The sequence below is a fragment of the Cryptomeria japonica genome, unplaced genomic scaffold (assembly GCF_030272615.1).
Source record: "Cryptomeria japonica unplaced genomic scaffold, Sugi_1.0 HiC_scaffold_88, whole genome shotgun sequence".
NCBI classification, from domain to species: domain Eukaryota; kingdom Viridiplantae; phylum Streptophyta; class Pinopsida; order Cupressales; family Cupressaceae; genus Cryptomeria; species Cryptomeria japonica.
The window spans coordinates 77,501-100,000 of NW_026728910.1; the positions used below are offsets into that span (position 1 = coordinate 77,501).

Here is a 22,500-nt window from a genome sequence, read left to right on the forward strand (position 1 = left end):
GAACAATGGCAGAAATGCTAGTAACGTGCACTTCGGGACCAACGCATCACCGGAAGACAACCGCCAAACATCGAAAGAGTCGCGATGCTCCGCAACCTACGTGCAAAGCGGTCGCACACCGGGTAAGGGAGTGAGAGCCCCAAACATAGCTGGGCGAGGCGCTCACTCCGCTCTTTAATATCTCGTTAATACCGCCAAGGAAATGGCACAAGCACACACACACAAGCATCCTCGGAAGAGGACAGTTCGAGTGACAGGTCAAATCCAAGAGTTCCGAAGACTACCTCCAGGAACAATCGGGAACAAGACCGATTACAAGTCGTCGAGTCTGTTACTGGGCGAACACGAGATGCGCACAGGAAATCGATCAGCCCTCACAATGGCCCAAGGCCAGAGATCGGACTGCTACGATTTACCCCAACAATCATCGTGCCACTCTTCGCAGAGAGGTGATAGACGCCAACGAGCCCGCGCATAGCAATCGAGGTGTAAAAAGGGCGTTGAAGGCAGGAAGCCTGGACGAAAGAGGCTACGAGGTCACCTCGAAGCGGTCTAAGAATCGGGCGCACTTGGGGCGACTACCAGTGCCAACCCCTTATCCCGCGGTGCGTCCGACACACAGAAATTTCCAAGGCGGCCAAGGAGCCTCCCCGCATAGCAATCGGGGTGTGAGGTTACGGATGCAGCATTGATAGCAATCGAGGTGTGAGGCGAAGGATGCAGAAGTGAGAGCCGAGGGATGTAGCAGAGATAGCAATCGGGGTGTGTGATGCAGAAGAGATAGCAATCGAGGTGTGCGGTGGGAAGGGCCCAGCAGCCAGAATGCATGAAGCGACGGATGAAGCAGTGATGACAACCGGGCTGTGAGGAGAGGAGGGATGCAGCCAAGAAAGCAATCAGGGCTCGAGGCAAGGGATGCATCAAGGATAGCAATCATGTTGTGAGGCGAGATTCCAAAGGCTAAACGTGAGAGGCTGCAGGGTCGACTCAGAGAGGTCTATGCATGTGAGAGGCTGAAAGCAAGGTCGACTCGGAGCGGTCTATGCATCGGGCGCGCTTGGGGCGACTACCAGTGCCAACCCCTTATCCCGCGACGCGTCCGACAAAGAGAACGTTCCAAGGCGGCAGAGGAGGTTACCAGCCGAAGGATGCAGTAGCAATAACAGGTATAGTTCCGCGGCGGCCGAGAAGACTCACCGCATAGGAATCGGGATGCGAGGCGAGGGATGCGGCGGGAAGGCCCCGACGGCTAAACGGAAGAGGCTGCAGGGCCGCCTCGGAATGGTCCAAGCATCGGATGCGATTGGGACGACTACCAGTGCCAACCCCTTATCCCGCGATGCGTCCGATACACAGATAGTTCCAAGGCGGCCGAGGAGCCTCACCGCATATCAATCGGGGTGCGAGGCGAGGGATGGGGCGGGAAGGCCCCAACGGCTAGACGGAAGAGGCTTCAGGGCCACCTCGGAATGGTCCAAGCATCGGACGCGCTTGGGGCGACTGCCAGTGCCAACCCCTTATCCCGCGATGCGTCCGATACACAGATGGTTCCAAGGCGGCCGAGGAGCCTCACCGCATAGCAATCGGGGGTGCGAGGCGAGGGATGGGGCGGGAAGGCCCCAACGGCTAGACGGAAGAGGCTTCAGGGCCGCCTAGGAATGGTCCAAGCATCGGACACGCTTGGGGCGACTACCAGTGACAGCCCCCTATCCCGCGATGCGTCCGATACGAAGATGGTTCCAAGGCGGCCGAGGAGCCTCACCGCATAGCAATCGGGGTGCGAGGTGGGGGATGCGGCGAGATGGCCCCAACGGCTAGACGGAAGAGGCCACAGGGCCACGTCGGAATAGTCCAAGCATCGGACGCGCTTGGGGCGACTACCAGTGACAACCCCTTATCCCGCGATGCGTCCGATACGAAGATAGTTCCAAGGCGGCCGAGGAGCCTCACCGCATAGCAATCGGGGTGCGAGGTGGGGGATGCGGCGAGATGGCCCCAACGGCTAGACGGAAGAGGCTGCAGGGCCGCCTCGGAATAGTCCAAGCATCGGACGCGCTTGGGGCCACTACCAGTGACAACCCCTTATCCCGCGATGCGTCCGATACGAAGATAGTTCCAAGGCGGCCGAAGAGCCTCACCGCATAGCAATCGGGGTGCGAGGTGGGGGATGCGGCGAGATGGCCCCAACGGCTAGACGGAAGAGGCCACAGGGCCGCCTCGGAATAGTCCAAGCATCGGACGCGCTTGGGGCGACTACCAGTGACAACCCCTTATCCCGCGATGCGTCCGATACGAAGATAGTTCCCAGGCGGCCGAGGAGCCTCACCGCATAGCAATCGGGGTGCGAGGCGAGGGATGCGGCGAGATGGCCCCAAAGGCTAGACGGAAGAGGCTGCAGGGCTGCCTCGGAATAGTCCAAGCATCGGACGCGCTTGGGGCGACTACCACTGCCAACCCCTTATCCCGCGATGCGTCCGATACACAGATAGTTCCGAGGCGGCCGAGGAGGTGGGGGATGCAGCGAGATGGCCCCAACGGCTAGACGGAAGAGGCTGCAGGGCCGCCTCGGAATAGTCCAAGCATCGGACGCGCTTGGGGCGACTACCAGTGACAACCCCTTATCCCGCGATGCGTCCGATACACAGATAGTTCCGAGGCGGCCAAGGAGCCTCACCGCATAGCAATCGTGGTGCGAGGTGGGGGATGCGGCGAGATGGCCCCAACGGCTAGACGGAAGAGGCTGCAGGGCCGCCTCGGAATGGTCCAAGCATCGGATGCGCTTGGGGCGACTACCACTGCCAACCCCTTATCCCGCGATGCGTCCGATACACAGATAGTTCCAAGGCGGCCGAGGAGCCTCACAGCATAGCAATCAGGGTGCGAGGCGAGGGATGCGGCGAGAAAGCCCCAACGGCTAGAGGGAAGAGGCTTCAGGTCCGCCTCGGAATGGTCCAAGCATCGGACGCGCTTGGGGCGACTACCAGTGACAACCCCTTATCCCGCGACGCGTCCGATACACAGATAGTTCCAAGGCGGCCGAGGAGCCTCACCGCATAGCAATCGGGGTGCGAGGCGAGGGATGCGGCGAGAAGGACCCAACGGCTACACGGAAGAGGCTTCGGGGCCGCCTCGGAATGGTCCAAGCATCGGACGCGCTTGGGGCGACTACCAGTGACAACCCCTTATCCCGCGACGCGTCCGATACACAGATAGTTCCAAGGCGGCCGAGGAGCCTCACCGCATAGCAATCGGGGTGCGAGGCGAGGGATGCGGCGAGAAGGACCCAACGGCTAGACGGAAGAGGCTTCGGGGCCGCCTCGGAATGGTCCAAGCATCGGACGCGCTTGGGGCGACTACCAGTGACAACCCCTTATCCCGCGACGCGTCCGATACACAGATAGTTCCAAGGCGGCCGAGGAGCCTCACCGCATAGCAATCGGGGTGCGAGGCGAGGGATGCGGCGAGAAGGACCCAACGGCTAGACGGAAGAGGCTTCGGGTCCGCCTCGGAATGGTCCAAGCATCGGACGCGCTTGGGGCGACTACCAGTGACAACCCCTTATCCCGCGACGCGTCCGATACACAGATAGTTCCAAGGCGGCCGAGGAGCCTCACCGCATAGCAATCGGGGTGCGAGGCGAGGGATGCGGCGAGAAGGACCCAACGGCTAGACGGAAGAGGCTTCGGGTCCGCCTCGGAATGGTCCAAGCATCGGACGCGCTTGGGGCGACTACCAGTGACAACCCCTTATCCCGCGACGCGTCCGATACACAGATAGTTCCAAGGCGGCCGAGGAGCCTCACCGCATAGCAATCGGGGTGCGAGGCGAGGGATGCGGCGAGAAGGACCCAACGGCTAGACGGAAGAGGCTTCGGGTCCGCCTCGGAATGGTCCAAGCATCGGACGCGCTTGGGGCGACTACCAGTGACAACCCCTTATCCCGCGACGCGTCCGATACACAGATAGTTCCGAGGCGGCCGAGGAGCCTCACCGCATAGCAATCGGGGTGCGAGGCGAAGGATGCGGCGAGAAGGACCCAACGGCTAGACGGAAGAGGCTTCGGGTCCGCCTCGGAATGGTCCAAGCATCGGACGCGCTTGGGGCGACTACCAGTGACAACCCCTTATCCCGCGACGCGTCCGATACACAGATAGTTCCAAGGCGGCCGAGGAGCCTCACCGCATAGCAATCGGGGTGCGAGGCGAGGGATGCGGCGAGAAGGACCCAACGGCTAGACGGAAGAGGCTTCAGGGCCGCCTCGGAATGGTCCAAGCATCGAACGCGCTTGGGGCGACTACCAGTGACAACCCCTTATCCCGCGACGCGTCCGATACACAGATAGTTCCGAGGCGGCCGAGGAGCCTCACCGCATAGCAATCGGGGTGCGAGGCGAGGGATGCGGCGAGAAGGACCCAACGGCTAGACGGAAGAGGCTTCAGGGCCGCCTCGGAATGGTCCAAGCATCGGACGCGCTTGGGGCGACTACCAGTGACAACCCCTTATCCCGCGACGCGTCCGATACACAGATAGTTCCGAGGCGGCCGAGGAGCCTCACCGCATAGCAATCGGGGTGCGAGGCGAGGGATGCGGCGAGAAGGACCCAACGGCTAGACGGAAGAGGCTTCAGGGCCGCCTCGGAATGGTCCAAGCATCGGACGCGCTTGGGGCGACTACCAATGACAACCCCTTATCCCGCGACGCGTCCGATACACAGATAGTTCCGAGGCGGCCGAGGAGCCTCACCGCATAGCAATCGGGGTGCGAGGCGAGGGATGCGGCGAGAAGGACCCAACGGCTAGACGGAAGAGGCTTCAGGGCCGCCTCGGAATGGTCCAAGCATCGGACGCGCTTGGGGCGACTACCAGTGACAACCCCTTATCCCGCGACGCGTCCGATACACAGATAGTTCCGAGGCGGCCGAGGAGCCTCACCGCATAGCAATCGGGGTGCGAGGCGAGGGATGCGGCGAGAAGGACCCAACGGCTAGACGGAAGAGGCTTCAGGGCCGCCTCGGAATGGTCCAAGCATCGGACGCGCTTGGGGCGACTACCGTTGCCAACCCCTTATCCCGCGATGCGTCTGATACACAGATAGTTCCGAGGCGGCCGAGGAGCCTCACCGCATAGCAATCGGGTTGCGAGGCAGATTATTGGGAAGGGAACCCCCTGGGATGCGGCTCAAGCAGTGCCCAAAGGGACTGGAATGCGGAATCACATCGAGAGACCCAAATGCTATACGAGGGCTCAAATCGAATTATCGATTTGGCCACGACATGGACGCATCGGAACGACTACCTTTGCCGAACCACTCGCAATTGCATCCATACCGAAACCAATAGACATTTCCGTTAGAGCCCTCGCATAGCATTCGGGAATCTCGCATGCCCCTCTAAATCGACCAATGCTGGCGCTCAATGAAAATCCGAGCGCTACCACCGTTCGAGCGCCAGCATTGGTCGAGTTAGAGGGGCACGGGGGAGAATGCTCCAGTCAACACCTCCCCTATATAAGTTATTTGTCCGATTCTCGCACAACCGTAGTCTGCCTCGTCGAATCAAACAACGGTCCCAGATTCCGACTTCCGTTCCGTAGAGACCCAAAAGCTAGATGGAGGCTCGCAAGAAAGAGAGTCGGCGCATAGCAATCGGGTTTCTCGAACGTTTAGGGACCGAGCTCACTTGCGGATAGGGCAAAATCCGCCAAGCAACCCAAAAGCTAGACGGGGGCTCGAATCGAATCGCCTAGGCGGCCACAACAACGACGTGTTGGATCGACTACCAGTGCCAAACCATTCAGCAAGACTAGTCTGTGTCGAGGCCGGATAGAGATTCTCAGAGAGCGCCCGCATAGCATTTAGGAGACCTGCCGCGTCCCTCACACTCGACAAATGGTGGTGCACGTTTATAAATCCGAGCGATCCCAACCCTTTCAAGCACCAACATCGGTCGAGATAGAGGGGCACGGAGGGGGCTGCGTGAGACAACACAGTCCCCTATATAAGTTATTTGTCCGATTCTCACACATCCGAAGAATGGTCATCAAATCGGACAACAGCCCAAACTTCCGACTTCCGTCCCAGAAAGCCCAAGAGCTATCTAAAACGTTCATGGCCGGAACTCGATCGCGGCTATACCAGTCCGCCAAGCAACCCAAAAGCTAGACTGGAGCTCTAGTCGAATCACCTCTGTGGCCATTGCAAGGACGTGTTGGAGCGACTACCATTGCCGAACCATTCCGCAGGTCGAGTCCATACCAAGGCCGCATAGAGATTCACGATGAGCTCCTGCATAGCAATCAGGAGACTTGCCGTGTCCATCACAATCGATAAATCCTGGTGCAAGATTTTTGCATCCGAGCGCTCCAACCAGTCGAGCACCAGCATCAATCGACATAAACGGGCACGGGGGGAGGATGCTCGAGAACACTACCTCCCCTATATAAGTTATTTGTCCGATTCTCAAGCAGCCGAAGTCTGGTCATCGAATCGGGTCAAAGACCACAACTTCCGACTTTACCCACAATGCAAGTCATCGAATCGAACATCGGCCCCCGAGTCGGACTCCATGCGTATGTCAGGTCATCGGACCCAAATTCCGCCTTCCTGCGCATGGCGGGCCATCAATATCAACTCGGTCATCGGACCCAAACTCCGCCTTTTTGCGTATGGCACGCCTTCAAATCGGTCATCGGACCCAAATTCCGCCTTCCTGTGCATGGCGGGCCATCAACATCAACTCGGTCATCGGACCCAAATTCCGCCTTTCTGCGCATGGCACGCCATCAACTCGGTCATCGGACCCAAATTCCGCCTTCCTGCGCATGGCAGGTCATCGGACACAAATTCAGACCTCGCCAATATGCCTACGTATCGAATCGGTCATCGGACCCAACTTCCGACTTCATCCATACTGTAGGGTCTTTGAGGTTGGCGCGGTGCGCTCAACCCAGGGAGTCGACCCATCGAAGCATACACCTCCCCTATATAAGCTATTTGTCCGATTCCCACACCTGTGTAGTTTGCACCTCTGACCAGGACATCGACCCCAACTTCCGAACTCGACTGCAACGACGGCACCAGCGCCTTGGTGCGCACCTTGCGACGCACAGTCCCAACATTCGCCTTCCTGCACATGGCAGGTCATCGGACCCAAATTCCGACCTCGCGAGTATGCCTACATATCGAATCGGTCATCGGACCCAACTTCCGACTTCATCCATACCGTAGGGTCTTTGAGGTTGGCGCGGTGCGCTCAACCCGGGGAGTCGACCCAACGAAGCATACACCTCCCCTATATAAGCTATTTGTCCGATTCCCACACCTGTGTAGTTTGCACCTCCGATCAAGACATCGACCCCAACTTCCGAACTCGCCTCCAACGACCGAACCAGCGCCTTGGTGCGCACCTTGCAACGCACAGTGCCAACATTCGCCTTCCTGCACGTGGCAGGTCATCGGACCCAAATTCCGACCTCGCGAGTATGCCTACATATCGAATCGGTCATCGGACCCAACTTCCGACTTCATCCATACCGTAGGGTCTTTGAGGTTGGCGCGGTGCGCTCAACCCGGGGAGTCGACCCAACGAAGCATACACCTCCCCTATATAAGCTATTTGTCCGATTCCCACACCTGTGTAGCTTGCACCTCCGATCAGGACATCGACCCCAACTTCCGAACTCGACTAAAAAGACCGCACCAGCGCCTTGGTGTGCACCTTGCAACGCACAGTGTCAACATTCGCCTTCCTGCACATGGCAGGTCATCGGACCCAAATTCCGACCTCATGAGCATACCTACTAATCGAATCGGTCATCGGACCCAACTTCCGACTTCATCCATACCGTAGGGTCTTTGAGGTTGGCGCGGTGCGCTCAACCTGGGGAGTCGACCCATCGAAGCATACACCTCCCCTATATAAGCTATTTGTCCGATTCCGACACCTGTGTAGTTTGCACCTCCGCTCAGGACATCGACCCCAACTTCCGAACTCGCCTGCAACGACCGAACCAGCGCCTTGGTGCGCACCAAAAGTGCGCACTTTTGGAGGGCACTTTTCTGCGCTCCAAAGGTGCGCACTTTTGGAGGGCACTTTTTGGAGGGCACTTTTCTGCGCTCCAAAGGTGCGCACTTTTGGAGGGCACTTTTTGGAGGGCACTTTTCTGCGCTCCAAAGGTGCGCACTTTTGGAGGGCACTTTTTGGAGGGCACTTTTCTGCGCTCCAAAGGTGCGCACTTTTGGAGGGCACTTTTTGGAGGGCACTTTTCTGCGCTCCAAAGGTGCGCACTTTTGGAGGGCACTTTTTGGAGGGCACTTTTCTGCGCTCCAAAGGTGCGCACTTTTGGAGGGCACTTTTTGGAGGGCACTTTTCTGCGCTCCAAAGGTGCGCACTTTTGGAGGGCACTTTTTGGAGGGCACTTTTCTGCGCTCCAAAGGTGCGCACTTTTGGAGGGCACTTTTTGGAGGGCACTTTTCTGCGCTCCAAAGGTGCGCACTTTTGGAGGGCACTTTTGTGCACTCCAAAGGTGCGCACTTTTGGAGGGCACTTTTCCTGTGCTCCAAAGGTGCACACCTAGGTGAGCACCTTCGACCACACCTTGTAGCACACCAAACTCTGACTTTCGACTTCATCCGCAATGCAGGGTCTTTGAGGTTGGCGCAATGCGCACAACCAGGGGAGTCGACCCATCAAACCCAACACCTCCCCTATATAAGCTATTTGTCTGATTCTCATACATGCGTAGCCTGCAGGAGCAATTAGGACATCGACCCCAACTTTCGGCTTCTAAACGAAAACAAGGTCTTTGAGGTTGGTGTAATGCGAACAACTAGGGGAGTCAACCCATCAAACCCAACACCTCCCCTATATAAGCTATTTGTCTGATTCTCATACATGTGTAGTCTACAGGAGCAATTAGGACATCGACCCCAACTTTTGACTTCTTAACGAAAACAAGGTCTTTGAGGTTGACGTAATGCGCACAACCAGGGGAGTCGACCCATCAAACCCAACACCTCCCCTATATAAGCTATTTGTCCGATTCTCATACATGTGTAGCCTGCAGGAGCCATTAGGACATTGACCCCAACTTTTGACTTCTTAACGAAAACAAGGTCTTTGAGGTTGGCGTAATGCGCACAACCAAGGGAGTTGACCCATCAAACCCAACACCTCCCCTATATAAGCTATTTGTCTGATTCTCATACATGTGTAGCCTGCAACAACGATTAGGACATCCACCCCAACTTCTGAATTCGTCTGCGTTGACCGCACCAAAGGTGCACGCCTTGGTGCTCACCAAAATCCGACTTCCGACTTCTTCTGCTATGCGGGGTCTTTGAGGTTGGCGCAGTGCGCACAACCAGGGGAGTCAACCCACCGAATGCAACACCTCCCCTATATAAGCTATTTGTCTGATTCTCATACATGCGTAGACTGCAGCAATGATTAGGACATCCACCCCAACTTTTGACTTCTTAAACAAGACAGGGTCTTTGAAGTTGGTGCAGTGCACACAACCAGGGGAGTCGACCCATCAAACGCAACACCTCCCCTATATAAAGCTATTTGTCCGATTCTCATACGTGTAGTCTGCAGCAGCGATTAGGACATCGACCCCAACTTCCGAATTCGTTTGCATTGACCGCACCAAAGGTGCACGCCTTGGTGTGCACCCTGGAGTGCACTTTGGTGCTCACCTCGGTGCACACTTTGGTGTGCACCTCGGTGTGCACCAAAGGTGCGCACCTTGGAGCGCACCAAAGGTGTACACTTTGGAGCGCACCACATAGGGTCTTTGAGAGGTTGGCGCAGTGCGCACACCAAGGTGGGTGTTGAGGTGCGTGCCGAGGTGGGTGGGTGCTAGGGTGCGCTCCATGGTGGGTGCCAGGGTGGGTGCGTGCTAGGGTGGATTCCAAAGAGGGTCATAGGGTGGGTGCCAAGGTGGGTTGGTGATATAGTGGGTTCAAAGGTGGGTACTAGGGTGGGTTCCAAGGTGGGTCACAAGTTGGGTGCCAGGATGCGTGGGTGTTAGGTTGGGTGCCAAGGTGGGCTCCTGCGTGGGTGGGTGCTAGGGTGGGTTTCAAGGTGGACGCGAGGGCGGGTGCCAAGGTGGGTAACAAGTTGGGTGTTAGGATGGGTGAGTGCTAGAGTGGGTGCCAAGGTGGGTGGGTGCTAAGGTGGATGCCAAGGTGGTTCACAGGGTGGGTGGGTTCTAGGGTGAGTTCCAAGGTGGGTCACAGGTTCAGTGCTAGGGTGGGTGTCAAGGCGGGTGTCGAGGTGCCTGGGTGCTAGGGTGTGGATGCCAATGTGGGTCATAGGGTGGGTACTAGGGTGGGCTGCAATGTGGGTGCCAAGGTGGGTAACATGCTCGGTGGGTTCTAAATTGGGTGCCAGGGTGGGTGTGCACCCACCTTGCCCGAGGTGGGTGCCAAGGTGCCAGTGTGGGTGGGTGCTAAGGTGGATGCCAAGGTGGGTGAGAAGGTGGGTGATAGGTTGAGTGGTAGGATGGGTGGGTGCCAAGATGGGTCACAGGGTGGGTGCAAGGGTGGGTAGGTGCTAGGGTTGGTGTCAGGGTGGGTGGGTGCTAGGTTGGGTTCCAAGGTGGGTGCGAGGGTGAGTGTCAAGGTGGGTCACAGGTTAGGTGCTAGGATGGGTGAGTGCTAGGGTGCAAAGGTGCCAGGGTGGGTGCTAGGATGGGTCGATGCTAGGGTGAGTGGCAAGGTGGGTCCACAAGTGTCAAGGTGGGTGCCGAGGTGGGTGCCAAGTCGGCGACTGCTATGGTGGATGCCAAGGTGGGTCACGGGGTGGGTGCCAAGTTGCTAGGTTGGGTTCCAAGGTGGGTGCCAACGTGGGTGCTAGGGTGCGTGGGTTAAAGGGTGTGTCACAACGTGGGTGCCAGGATGGGTGCGCACCCACACTGGCCAAGACGGGTGCGGGTGCAAGGTTGGGTTCCAAGCCCGGTCACAGGCTGGGTGCTAGGATGGGTGGGTGCCAAGGTGGGCACCAGGGTGGGTGCACCCACCCTGGCCAAGGTGGGTCACGGGGTGGGTCCTAGGGTGGGTAACGGGGTGGGTACTAAGGTGCGTGCCAAGGTGGGTCATAGGGTGGGTGCCAAGGTGGGCACCAGGGTGGGTGTGCACCAACCCTAGCCAGGGTAGGTCACGGGGTGGTTGTCGGGGTGGGCGTCAAGGAGCCAAGGTGGGTGGCAAGTAGCCAAGTTGCGTGCCAAGGTGGGTGTCGGGGTGGGTGCCAAGGATCCAAGGTGGGTGCCAAGGAACCAAGGTGGGTGTCTGGGTGGGTGCCGAGGTGGGAGCCAGGGTGGGTCCCAAGGTGAGTGCAAAGGTGGGTGCCAGGGTCAAGGTGAGTGCCAATGTGGGTTCCAAGGTGCCAGGGTCAGGGTGAGTGCCAATGTGGGTTCAAAGGTGCTAAGTTGGGTGCGAGGTTGGGTGCGAGGGTGGGTGGGTGCCAAGGTGTGCTAGGTGGAAGCCCGGGTGGGTCGGCATCCCATGGGTGTCGAGTTGGGTGCCTGATGGGTGCTTCTTGTCAAGTTTTAGTCGTCGGGACTCATTTCGAGCCTTAGAGGTCGTTTCTTGTCCGGTTGCCCTGTCTTCGACCTGGGAACCCAATTTTGGTCCTCGGGTCCCATTTTTTTTTGTCTCGCATCCCACTTTTGGCCTGTGGCCTTTTCGGGGTCGATTCTCGTTTTGGGCATCAGAGCATGTTTCTTCTCCTAAAACCCAATATTTGTTTATTAAGTCTCGGAACACATTTTTGTTCTCGTGGACCCATCATGGGTCTTGGAACGCATTTGTGGTCCTTGGGTCCCATTTTGCATCCCGAAACTTGTGTTTTGGTGCTTGATCCCTATTTTGGGTGCCCACCTTGCACCAAGTGCGCACCCGGGGCAAACCGAGCGCCTTGGTGCACCGGGGCAAGATCGAGCGTGCACCCGAGGCGCCCCGAACATGCACCAAGGTGCACTCGGCCCACATGTGAGCGCAGGTCGTTGCGCCCGAGGTGGTGTGTGGGCACCGCGTTGCAGACGGGACACTGCACGCACACGACGCCCCCTCCAGGTGCACGCACGTAGGCCGGGCCGGGTGCACACCCGACGCCCTAGCAAGGTGCGCGCACCCGGGCAGGGCTCACACTTGGCGAACGGGGCGCACTTCGCGAGGGAGGGTGTGCACCTCGACGGGGGTGGGTGGCCGGGGTGGATTCGCACGTGGGTCGCGGTTTGCTAAGTACACACTGCGACAAGCTCATAACGGGTGCGATCATACCAGCATTAGTGCACCGGATCCCATCAGAACTCCGCAGTTAAGCGCGCTTGGGCCGGAGTAGTACTGGGATGGGTGACCTCCCGGGAAGTCCCGGTGTTGCACCCTTTTTTAGTTTTTCGCCGGGCGTCGCAATGCTATTTGAATAAACCTTTTGCCCGTTTGCGTTCTCGTCGGGGCCGGGCCGGGCCGGGGTGCGCTGCCCGCACTACCGCGCGCGCGGGGGGCGACACCGAGCGCGCACCCGAGGCACCCCGAGCACACAGGCCACGGTGCAACCCGGGCGTTGTGCGCGCACCCCGGTGCGCCCGAGGTGCTGCGCGCGCACCCAGGTGAAATCGGTGTGCACCTCGGCCAGTGCGCGCTCGGTCGAGTCGCGCACGTTGGCCAAGGTGCACGGTGATGTTTCTTACTCTAAGGTTCCGCACCAGACGCCCGGGACAGGTGAGCGAAGCTGGGCGGGGCCGGGTGCGCGGCCGGGGCAGGTGCACGCAGCTGGAGAGAGCTTTGGAGCACACTTCGGAGCGCACCAATGATGCGCTCCATTCAAAAGTTTCCTGAAAAGGCAAAAAAAGTTGAGATTATAGAATTTCCCACTTGAGAGATTGTAAAAAAAAAAAATTTAAAATGAAGGAAACGCGGGTGCCAAGGTGTGCGCAGCCTAGCCAAGGTGTGCGCACCAAGGCGCCCACCCTGGCGAAGGTGCACGCAAGGTGCGCACCCGAGGCAAACCGGACAATTAACCCAACTTTCGACTTCGCGCGCACCTTGGAGCGCACTTCGGAGCGCTCCTTGGTGCGCACCAATCTTGGGCACCTCGGAGTGCACCATGGCGCCCACCAAGGTGCGCACCCGGGGCAAACCGAGCTCCGACTTCGTGCGCACCTTGGAGCGCACGAAAGGTGCGCACCATGGCGCCCACCAAGGTGCGCAGCCCAGCCAAGGCGTGCGCATCAAGGTGCGCACCCTGGCGAAGGTGCGCACCCGGGGCAAACCGAGCTCCGACTTCGTGCGCACCTTGGAGCGCACAAAAGGTGCGCAACCCAGCCAAGGTGTGCGCACCCCGGTCAAACCGAGCTCCGAATCGTGCGCACCAGAGGTGCACGCCATCGTGCGCACCTTGGAGCACACTTCGGAGCCCTCCTTGGTGCGCGCCGATGTTGCGCACCTCGGAGCGCACCCGGGGAAAACAATGCAATTAACCCGACTTTCGACTTCGTGGGCACCTCGGAGCGCTCTCGGGTTCGCACCTCGGAGCACACCGAGGTGCGCACCTTTGATGCGCTGCCTTCACCAATTTCCAGAAAAGGCAAGAAAACAATGAGAAGGTGTGCGCACCGAGGTGCCCACCCTGGCGAAGGTGCACGCGAGGTGCGCACCCGGGGCAAACCGGGCTCCGACTTCGTGCACGCCGCACCTTGGAGCACACTTCGGAGCGCTCCTTGGTGCGCACCAGGGCGCGCAACCCAGCCGAGGTGCCCACCCCGGCGAAGGTGCACGCGAGGTGCGCACCCGGGGCAAACCGGGCTCCGACTTCGTGCACGCCATGGTGCCCACCGCGGCGAAGGTGCACGCGAGGTGCGCACCCGGGGCAAACCGGGCTCCGACTTCGTGCACGCCGCACCTTGGAGCACACTTCGGAGCGCTCCTTGGTGCGCACCATGGTGCCCACCAGGGCGCGCAACCCCGCCGAAGGTGCACGCGAGGTGCGCACCCGGGGCAAACCGGGCTCCGACTTCGTGCACGCCGCACCTTGGAGCACACTTCGGAGCGCTCCTTGGTGCGCACCATGGTGCCCACCAGGGCGCGCAACCCCGCCGAAGGTGCACGCGAGGTGCGCACCCGGGGCAAACCGGGCTCCGACTTCGTGCACGCCATGGTGCGCACCGCGGCGAAGGTGCGCACCCGGGGCAAACCGGGCTCCGACTTCGTGCACGCCGCACCTTGGAGCACACTTCGGAGCGCTCCTTGGTGCGCACCAGGGCGCGCAACCCAGCCGAGGTGCCCACCCCGGCGAAGGTGCACGCGAGGTGCGTACCCGGGGCAAACCGGGCTCCGACTTCGTGCACGCCGCACCTTGGAGCACACTTCGGAGCGCTCCTTGGTGCGCACCATGGTGCCCACCAGGCCGCGCAACCCAGCCAAGGTGTGCGCACCAAGGTGCACGCGAGGTGCGCACCCGGGGCAAACCGGGGTCCGACTTCGTGCACGCCGCACCTTGGAGCACACATCGGGGCGCTCCCGGGTTCGCACCGGCGTTGCGCACCGTGGTGGGCACCTCGGAGCACACCAAGGTGGGCAGCGAGGTGCGCACCTTTGATGCGATGCCTTCACTAATTTCCATAAAAGGCAAAAAAAAAACGAGATTTTAAAATTTCCGTTTTGAAAGATAGTGAGAAAAAGGGAATGCTGGTGCCATCTTGAGCCCGCCCTGGTGCGCAGCCCAGCCAAGGTGTGCGCACCAAGGTGCCCACCCTGGCGAAGGTGCGCGCCCGGGCAATTAATCCAACTTCCAACTTCGCGCGCGCCAGGGTGGGAGCGCACCCAACAACCGGGCCTGGGAAGAGCCAATGCGAGAAACCCCACCAAACGCTCTGACAAAAAAAGAGGGGGCGCTCCAGTAACCCCGCTTCGGAGCGCACCCTGGGCAAACCCAGCCAAGGTGCCCACCCCGGCCAAGGTGCAGGCGAGGTGCGCACCCGGGGCAAACCGGGCTCCGACAACGTGCACGCCGCACCTTGGAGCACACTTCGTAGCGCTCCCGGGTGCGCACCTCAGAGCACACCAAGGTGGGCAGCGAGGTGCGCACCTTTGATGCGCTGCCTTCACTAATTTCCAGAAAAGGCAAAAAAAAAAGGAGATTTTAAAATTTCCGTTTTGAAAGATAGTGAAAAAAACGGAACGCGCGTGCCATCTTGAGCCCGCCCTGGTGCGCAGCCCAGGTAAGGTGCCCACCCTGGCAAAGGTGCGCACCCGGGCAATTAACCCTACTTCCGACTTCGTGCGCGCCAGGGTGGCAACCGGGCCTCGGAAGAGCCAATGCGAGAAACCCCACCAAACGCTCCGACAAAAAAAGAGGCGGCGCTCCAATAACCCCGCTTCGGAGCGCAGCCGGGGCAAACCCAGCCAAGGTGCCCACCCCGACGAAGGTGCACGCGAGGTGCGCACCCGGGGCAAACCGGGCTCCGACAACGTGCACGCAGCACCTTGGAGCACACTTCGAAGCACTCCCGGGTGCCCACCGGCGTTGCGCACCGTGGTGGGCAGCGAGGTGCGCACCTTTGATGCGCTGCCTTCACTAATTTCCAGAAAAAGGCAAAAAAAAATGAGATTTTAAAATTTCCGTTTTGAAAGATAGTGAAAAAAAAGGAACGCGGGTGCCATCTTGAGCCCGCCCTGGTGCGCAGCCCAGGCAAGGCATGCGCACCAAGGTGCCCACCCGAGGTGCACACCCGGGGCAAACCGGGCTCCGACTTCGTGCAGGCCGCACCTTGGAGCACACTTCGGAGCGCTCCTTGGTGCGCACCATGGTGCCCACCAGGGCGCGCAACCCAGCCAAGGTCTGCACACCAAGGTGCCCACCCCGGCGAAGGTGCACGCGAGGTGCGCACCCGGGGCAAACCGGGCTCCGACTTCGTGCACGCCATGGTGCCCACCGCGGCGAAGGTGCACGCGAGGTGCGCACCCGGGGCAAACCGGGCTCCGACTTCGTGCACGCCGCACCTTGGAGCACACTTCGGAGCGCTCCTTGGTGCGCACCATGGTGCCCACCAGGGCGCGCAACCCAGCCAAGGTGTGCGCACCAAGGTGCACGCGAGGTGCGCACCCGGGGCAAACCGGGGTCCGACTTCGTGCACGCCGCACCTTGGAGCACACATCGGAGCGCTCCCAGGTTCGCACCAGCGTTGCGCACCTTTGATGCGCTGCCTTCACTAATTTCCAGAAAAGGCAAAAAAAAATGAGATTTTAAAATTTCCGTTCTGAAAGATAGTGAAAAAAACGGAACGCGGGTGCCATCTTGAGCCCTTCCTGGTGCGCAGCCCAGGCAAGTTGTGCGCACCAAGGTGCCCACCCTGGCGGAGGTGCGCGCCCGGGGCAATCCGGGCTCCGACTTCGTGCACTGCATGGTGCCCACCAAGGCGCGCAACCCAGCCAAGGTGCCCACCGCAGCGAAGGTGCACGCGAGGTGCGCACCCGAGGTGCACACCCGGGGCAAACCGGGCTCCGACTTCGTGCACGCCGCACCTTGGAGCACACTTCAGAGCGCTCCTTGGTGCGCACCAGGGCGCGCAACCCAGCCGAGGTGCCCACCCCGGCGAAGGTGCACGCGAGGTGCGCACCCGGGGCAAACCGGGCTCCGACTTCGTGCACGCCATGGTGCCCACCGCGGCGAAGGTGCGCACCCGGGGCAAACCGGGCTCCGACTTCGTGCACGCCGCACCTTGGAGCACACTTCGGAGCGCTCCTTGGTGCGCACCATGGTGCCCACCAGGCCGCGCAACCCAGCCAAGGTGTGCGCACCAAGGTGCACGCGAGGTGCGCACCCGGGGCAAACCGGGGTCCGACTTCGTGCACGCCGCACCTTGGAGCACACATCGGGGCGCTCCCGGGTTCGCACCGGCGTTGCGCACCGTGGTGGGCACCTCGGAGCACACCAAGGTGGGCAGCGAGGTGCGCACCTTTGATGCGATGCCTTCACTAATTTCCATAAAAGGCAAAAAAAAAACGAGATTTTAAAATTTCCGTTTTGAAAGATAGTGAGAAAAAGGGAATGCTGGTGCCATCTTGAGCCCGCCCTGGTGCGCAGCCCAGCCAAGGTTTGCGCACCAAGGTGCCCACCCTGGCGAAGGTGCGCGCCCGGGCAATTAACCCAACTTCCAACTTCGCGCGCGCCAGGGTGGGAGCGCACCCAACAACCGGGCCTGGGAAGAGCCAATGCGAGAAACCCCAACAAACTCTCTGACAAAAAAAGAGGGGGCGCTCCAGTAACCCCGCTTCGGAGCGCACCCTGGGCAAACCCAGCCAAGGTGCCCACCCCGGCCAAGGTGCAGGCGAGGTGCGCACCCGGGGCAAACCGGGCTCCGACAACGTGCACGCCGCACCTTGGAGCACACTTCGTAGCGCTCCCGGGTGCGCACCTCAGAGCACACCAAGGTGGGCAGCGAGGTGCGCACCTTTGATGCGCTGCCTTCACTAATTTCCAGAAAAGGCAAAAAAAAAAGGAGATTTTAAAATTTCCGTTTTGAAAGATAGTGAAAAAAACGGAACGCGCGTGCCATCTTGAGCCCGCCCTGGTGCGCAGCCCAGGTAAGGTGCCACCCTGGCAAAGGTGCGCACCCGGGCAATTAACCCTACTTCCGACTTCGTGCGCGCCAGGGTGGCAACCGGGCCTCGGAAGAGCCAATGCGAGAAACCCCACCAAACGCTCCGACAAAAAAAGAGGCGGCGCTCCAATAACCCCGCTTCGGAGCGCAGCCGGGGCAAACCAAGCCAAGGTGCCCACCCCGACGAAGGTGCACGCGAGGTGCGCACCCGGGGCAAACCGGGCTCCGACAACGTGCACGCAGCACCTTGGAGCACACTTCGAAGCACTCCCGGGTGCCCACCGGCGTTGCGCACCGTGGTGGGCAGCGAGGTGCGCACCTTTGATGCGCTGCCTTCACTAATTTCCAGAAAAAGGCAAAAAAAAATGAGATTTTAAAATTTCCGTTTTGAAAGATAGTGAAAAAAAAGGAACGCGGGTGCCATCTTGAGCCCGCCCTGGTGCGCAGCCCAGGCAAGGCATGCGCACCAAGGTGCCCACCCGAGGTGCACACCCGGGGCAAACCGGGCTCCGACTTCGTGCAGGCCGCACCTTGGAGCACACTTCGGAGCGCTCCTTGGTGCGCACCATGGTGCCCACCAGGGCGCACCCGAGGCAAACCGGGCTCCGACTTCGTGCACGCCGCACCTTGGAGCACACATCGGAGCGCTCCCAGGTTCGCACCAGCGTTGCGCACCTTTGATGCGCTGCCTTCACTAATTTCCAGAAAAGGCAAAAAAAAACGATATTTTAAAATTTCCGTTCTGAAAGATAGTGAAAAAAACGGAACGCGGGTGCCATCTTGAGCCCTTCCTGATGCGCAGCCCAGGCAAGTTGTGCGCACCAAGGTGCCCACCCTGGCGGAGGTGCGCGCCCGGGGCAAACCGGGCTCCGACTTCGTGCACTGCATGGTGCCCACCAAGGCGCGCAACCCAGCCAAGGTGCCCACCGCAGCGAAGGTGCACGCGAGGTGCGCACCCGAGGTGCACACCCGGGGCAAACCGGGCTCCGACTTCGTGCACGCCGCACCTTGGAGCACACTTCAGAGCGCTCCTTGGTACGCACCAGGGCGCGCAACCCAGCCAAGGTGCTCACCCCGGCGAAGGTGCACGCGAGGTGCGCACCCGGGGCAAACCGGGCTCGGACTTCGTGCACGCCGCACCTTGGAGCACACATCGGAGCGCTCCCGGGTTCGCACCAGCATTGCGCACCTTTGATGCGCTGCCTTCACTAATTTCCAGAAAAGGCAAAAAAAAGAAAAAAATGAGATTTTAAAATTTCCGTTTTGAAAGATAGTGAAAAAAACGGAACGCGGGTGCCATCTTGAGCCCGCCCTGGTGTGCAGCCCAGGCAAGTTGTGCGCACCAAGGCACCCACCCTGGCCAAGGTGGGTCACGGGGTGGGTCCTAGGGTGGGTAACGGGGTGGGTACTAAGGTGCGTGCCAAGGTGGGTCATAGGGTGGGTGCCAAGGTGGGCACCAGGGTGGGTGTGCACCAACCCTAGCCAGGGTAGGTCACGGGGTGGTTGTCGGGGTGGGCGTCAAGGAGCCAAGGTGGGTGGCAAGTAGCCAAGTTGCGTGCCAAGGTGGGTGTCGGGGTGGGTGCCAAGGATCCAAGGTGGGTGCCAAGGAACCAAGGTGGGTGTCTGGGTGGGTGCCGAGGTGGGAGCCAGGGTGGGTCCCAAGGTGAGTGCAAAGGTGGGTGCCAGGGTCAAGGTGAGTGCCAATGTGGGTTCCAAGGTGCCAGGGTCAGGGTGAGTGCCAATGTGGGTTCAAAGGTGCTAAGTTGGGTGCGAGGTTGGGTGCGAGGGTGGGTGGGTGCCAAGGTGTGCTAGGTGGAAGCCCGGGTGGGTCGGCATCCCATGGGTGTCGAGTTGGGTGCCTGATGGGTGCTTCTTGTCAAGTTTTAGTCGTCGGGACTCATTTCGAGCCTTAGAGGTCGTTTCTTGTCCGGTTGCCCTGTCTTCGACCTGGGAACCCAATTTTGGTCCTCGGGTCCCATTTTTTTTTGTCTCGCATCCCACTTTTGGCCTGTGGCCTTTTCGGGGTCGATTCTCGTTTTGGGCATCAGAGCATGTTTCTTCTCCTAAAACCCAATATTTGTTTATTAAGTCTCGGAACACATTTTTGTTCTCGTGGACCCATCATGGGTCTTGGAACGCATTTGTGGTCCTTGGGTCCCATTTTGCATCCCGAAACTTGTGTTTTGGTGCTTGATCCCTATTTTGGGTGCCCACCTTGCACCAAGTGCGCACCCGGGGCAAACCGAGCGCCTTGGTGCACCGGGGCAAGATCGAGCGTGCACCCGAGGCGCCCCGAACATGCACCAAGGTGCACTCGGCCCACATGTGAGCGCAGGTCGTTGCGCCCGAGGTGGTGTGTGGGCACCGCGTTGCAGACGGGACACTGCACGCACACGACGCCCCCTACAGGTGCACGCACGTAGGCCGGGCCGGGTGCACACCCGACGCCCTAGCAAGGTGCGCGCACCCGGGCAGGGCTCACACTTGGCGAACGGGGCGCACTTCGCGAGGGAGGGTGTGCACCTCGACGGGGGTGGGTGGCCGGGGTGGATTCGCACGTGGGTCGCGGTTTGCTAAGTACACACTGCGACAAGCTCATAACGGGTGCGATCATACCAGCGTTAGTGCACCGGATCCCATCAGAACTCCGCAGTTAAGCGCGCTTGGGCCGGAGTAGTACTGGGATGGGTGACCTCCCGGGAAGTCCCGGTGTTGCACCCTTTTTTAGTTTTTCGCCGGGCATCGCAATGCTATTTGAATAAACCTTTTGCCCGTTTGCGTTCTCGTCGGGGCCGGGCCGGGCCGGGGTGCGCTGCCCGCACTACCGCGCGCGCGGGGGCGACACCGAGCGCGCACCCGAGGCGCCCCGAGCACACAGGCCACGGTGCAACCCGGGCGTTGTGCGCGCACCCCGGTGCGCCCGAGGTGCTGCGCGCGCACCCAGGTGAAATCGGTGTGCACCTCGGCCAGTGCGCGCTCGGTCGAGTCGCGCACGTTGGCCAAGGTGCACGGTGATGTTTCTTACTCTAAGGTTCCGCACCAGACGCCCGGGACAGGTGAGCGAAGCTGGGCGGGGCCGGGTGCGCGGCCGGGGCAGGTGCACGCAGCTGGAGAGAGCTTTGGAGCACACTTCGGAGCGCACCAATGATGCGCTCCATTCAAAAGTTTCCTGAAAAGGCAAAAAAAGTTGAGATTATAGAATTTCCCACTTGAGAGATTGTAAAAAAAAAAAATTTAAAATGAAGGAAACGCGGGTGCCAAGGTGTGCGCAGCCCAGCCAAGGTGTGCGCACCAAGGCGCCCACCCTGGCGAAGGTGCACGCAAGGTGCGCACCCGAGGCAAACCGGACAATTAACCCAACTTTCGACTTCGCGCGCACCTTGGAGCGCACTTCGGAGCGCTCCTTGGTGCGCACCAATCTTGGGCACCTCGGAGTGCACCATGGCGCCCACCAAGGTGCGCACCCGGGGCAAACCGAGCTCCGACTTCGTGCGCACCTTGGAGCGCACGAAAGGTGCGCACCATGGCGCCCACCAAGGTGCGCAGCCCAGCCAAGGCGTGCGCATCAAGGTGCGCACCCTGGCGAAGGTGCGCACCCGGGGCAAACCGAGCTCCGACTTCGTGCGCACCTTGGAGCGCACAAAAGGTGCGCAACCCAGCCAAGGTGTGCGCACCCCGGTCAAACCGAGCTCCGAATCGTGCGCACCAGAGGTGCACGCCATCGTGCGCACCTTGGAGCACACTTCGGAGCCCTCCTTGGTGCGCGCCGATGTTGCGCACCTCGGAGCGCACCCGGGGAAAACAATGCAATTAACCCGACTTTCGACTTCGTGGGCACCTCGGAGCGCTCTCGGGTTCGCACCTCGGAGCACACCGAGGTGCGCACCTTTGATGCGCTGCCTTCACCAATTTCCAGAAAAGGCAAGAAAACATTGAGAAGGTGTGCGCACCGAGGTGCCCACCCTGGCGAAGGTGCACGCGAGGTGCGCACCCGGGGCAAACCGGGCTCCGACTTCGTGCACGCCGCACCTTGGAGCACACTTCGGAGCGCTCCTTGGTGCGCACCAGGGCGCGCAACCCAGCCGAGGTGCCCACCCCGGCGAAGGTGCACGCGAGGTGCGCACCCGGGGCAAACCGGGCTCCGACTTCGTGCACGCCATGGTGCCCACCGCGGCGAAGGTGCACGCGAGGTGCGCACCCGGGGCAAACCGGGCTCCGACTTCGTGCACGCCGCACCTTGGAGCACACTTCGGAGCGCTCCTTGGTGCGCACCATGGTGCCCACCAGGGCGCGCAACCCCGCCGAAGGTGCACGCGAGGTGCGCACCCGGGGCAAACCGGGCTCCGACTTCGTGCACGCTGCACCTTGGAGCACACTTCGGAGCGCTCCTTGGTGCGCACCATGGTGCCCACCAGGGCGCGCAACCCCGCCGAAGGTGCACGCGAGGTGCGCACCCGGGGCAAACCGGGCTCCGACTTCGTGCACGCCGCACCTTGGAGCACACTTCGGAGCGCTCCTTGGTGCGCACCAGGGCGCGCAACCCAGCCGAGGTGCCCACCCCGGCGAAGGTGCACGCGAGGTGCGTACCCGGGGCAAACCGGGCTCCGACTTCGTGCACGCCGCACCTTGGAGCACACTTCGGAGCGCTCCTTGGTGCGCACCATGGTGCCCACCAGGCCGCGCAACCCAGCCAAGGTGTGCGCACCAAGGTGCACGCGAGGTGCGCACCCGGGGCAAACCGGGGTCCGACTTCGTGCACGCCGCACCTTGGAGCACACATCGGGGCGCTCCCGGGTTCGCACCGGCGTTGCGCACCGTGGTGGGCACCTCGGAGCACACCAAGGTGGGCAGCGAGGTGCGCACCTTTGATGCGATGCCTTCACTAATTTCCATAAAAG

The 22,500-nt window shown here is 60.7% G+C and overlaps 2 non-coding genes across 2 annotated transcripts; both read left to right on the plus strand.

Moving 5' to 3' along the window:
• Nucleotides 1–12,267: 12,267 nt before the first annotated feature.
• LOC131864547 (5S ribosomal RNA) lies at nt 12,268–12,386 on the plus strand. Its single transcript, XR_009363314.1, has one exon. It is a non-coding gene; the product is annotated as a 5S ribosomal RNA (ribosomal RNA).
• Nucleotides 12,387–20,204: 7,818 nt separating this feature from the next.
• LOC131864560 (5S ribosomal RNA) lies at nt 20,205–20,323 on the plus strand. The gene has a single exon (XR_009363327.1). It is a non-coding gene; the product is annotated as a 5S ribosomal RNA (ribosomal RNA).
• The last annotated feature ends 2,177 nt before the right edge of the window (nt 20,324–22,500 follow it).